Raw genomic sequence first — 2,966 nt, forward strand, 5'->3', positions numbered from 1 at the left:
TTAGTAATAAGTTCCTTGTCTGATGTGCCATTGCAAAAGATTTTTTCTGATTCTGTGGGTTCCCTTTTTACTCTTCTGAAGTCTTTTGATGCACATAAATTTTTAATTTTTAGTATGTCCCACTCATCTATTTTGTCTACTTTTGTTTCTGTAGATTTCAAAACGTTTGGTAGTCTTTGTATGCCCTGAATTAGTGCCCTCACATTTGTCCTCTCCACCCCCAACTGACACTTTTTTTTTTCTTCTTTCTTATCTTCTTAATGACATTTTGTTTTCTTCCTGTGTGATGTTCTTGATGTCTTCCCAGAAATCTTCTGGTCTTTGGTTATTAATGTCTAATACATCACATCTGTTCTTGAGATGAGCTCTAAATTCAAGTGAGATAGGTTCAAGGTAATATTTTGACTCTCATGGACTAATTTGCATATTAGCCTTGTTTTGACTGATGATATAGAACTTTTCTGCTGTCTATTCCCAGAGATGTAGTCAGTTTGATTTCTCTGTATTCCATCTAGAGGGGTCCATATGTATCTTTTATATTGCTTAAAAAAGAGATTTGCCATGATGAAGTCATTTTGTCTTGAAAACTTCTACCATGTTATCTTCAACATCATTTTTATCACTAAAGCCATATTTTCCAACTGTTGACCTGTTTTTACTCTTTGTTTCTAACCTTTGCATTCCTTTCACCAGTAATTATCAATACATCTTGATTGCTTGTTTGTTCAATGTCAGACTGAAGTTGTTAGTAGGATTCTTCAATTTTATCAACTCTGGATTTAGTGGTTGTTGTATAAATTTGAATAGTAGTGTTATTAACTTGTCTTGTTGTTATTGATGTTAAGTACAGTCAAGTTGGATCTGACTTATAGTGACCCAGTATGAAGCATTATGGGCTTTGAATCTTTACAGGAGCAGACAGCCTTATCTTTCCCCTGTGGAGAGGCTGGCAGACTTGAACTTTGGACCTGTGGGTCACAGTCCTTTAAAGTGCTTATTGTGTGAAGTCACCACACTCCCTGTCTACCTTGTAGTTTATGGATATTTTCTTATCACAGAAAGCATTATACTTCAAAATAGTTTTTGAAATATTATTTTTGCTAATGAATATGACAACATTCTTCTTCAATTTGTCATTCCCAGCATAGTAAACCATATGATTGTCAGATTCAAAATGACCAATACCAGTCCATTTCATTCCACTAATGTCCATAATATCCATCTTTATGTGTTCAATTTCAGTTTTGATAACTTCAAATTTTTATAGATTCACGTTATATACATTCTATGTTCAAATTATTAGTGGATGTTTACAGCTATGTCTAGTCAATTTGTTTTGTGCCCCATCAACAAATGAAGGTCCCAAAAGCTTCACTCCATTCATGTCATCACTACTTTGAGGAGGCAGCTCTTCCCCAATTACATTTTGAGTGCCTTCCAATCTGAGGGACTCATCTTCTGGTACTATATCTAACAATATACTGGTGTTATTCATAATGTTTCAGTATTCAGTATTCTAGAGCTATCTAACAGTGTTCCACTGCTGTTCATAAGATTTTCAGTGGATAAACATTCAGAAGTTGTCCGTCTCTCCTTATTCCTAGACTGTGAGTCTGGAAGCTCACCTGAAACCTGACTACTGTGGAGACCCTGTGGATATTTTCAATACTGGTGGCTTAGCTTCCAGTCTCACAGTAACACTAAAACAACCACAATATGACAAACTGACAGAGGAATGGTGATTGGATTACATAATATTTTTTAGGTAAACATGCTTAGCTTAGCCCAGAAGTTGCTCAACAATTATAAAAAGGCATTCATTTCTTTAAAGCAATGATGCTCACTCAGCCTGCTGCTTATTTTTGATCACTTAGGAAGCTTCTTAAAAATAAAGTTGCTCAGATCTTACTGAATCACCGGAATCCAAACTTAGAGGGAGGAGGCCTAGACCTCTATATTTATTAAAATGTCTACCAATTATTTACCTAAAATATTTTCAATTCATCTTCAGAAGAATAATAAAAATATAAAATAGTATATAAAAAAATGCTGAAATGGCAGATGTTCTGTTATATATATTTTACTGCAGTTATTTTTTTTTAATTCTGAAATGTCTTCTAAAATATGTAAGATGATATTCAATAGAATTATAGTTTAAATGCATTTTATTTCAGAATTAATATGCAAGGCATCATCTACATTACAGTATAGGAGACTATAAGAGTTTTTTAACTTTTATTTAAAGTGTTACTAATTGCTCTTTCAATATATCCCATTGTCATTGAGCAGATTTCGGATCATTGCAAAAAAGATTTGCAATTTAGATGAAAATAAGAACTGGGGTGAATTGTCTTTCTTCATCAGTGTTGTCACATAATTAATTCTTATGTAAGAGATTTAATTAATTTCTAAAATGAAAGATTTCAATGATGTATCTTAAATATAGACTAATCTTTTGAAAACTTTCTTGGCTACCATTTTAATTTGAAATGTCACACTTATCAATTATGACATTACCATTATCTTAGTTCTTTGGAATTAAACCTTAAATAACCAACTTCATGAGTGAATTCAAAAATGAATCAACCAATTTAATTGGTAGTGTTTAGTGTCTAATGAGTCCTGGTGTGGCACTGTGGGTTGATGTGCCATACTGCAAAGCTGCTTGAACTCTAAGGTCAGTGGTTCAAGCTTACCAGCTGCTCTTTGAAAATCCTATACAGGGTCGCTATGAGTTGGAACCGACTCGATGGCACTTCACAACAATGTCTAATGAGGAGTCCTCGTGTGGTACTATAGGAAAAGCACTGGACCCCCAAGGTCCGTTTGAACTGCAAGTTATCTGTTAAAACTCACTAGCCACTCCTCAGAAACCCTGTATAGGGTCACTATGAGTCAGAACCATCTTGATAGCCCTTAACAACAACTTAACAGCAAGTGGCTCATGAAATTGTCTCAAACTTCAT

Source organism: Chrysochloris asiatica, unplaced genomic scaffold (assembly GCF_000296735.1).
Source record: "Chrysochloris asiatica unplaced genomic scaffold, ChrAsi1.0 scaffold00082, whole genome shotgun sequence".
In the NCBI taxonomy this organism is placed as follows: Eukaryota; Metazoa; Chordata; class Mammalia; order Afrosoricida; family Chrysochloridae; genus Chrysochloris; species Chrysochloris asiatica.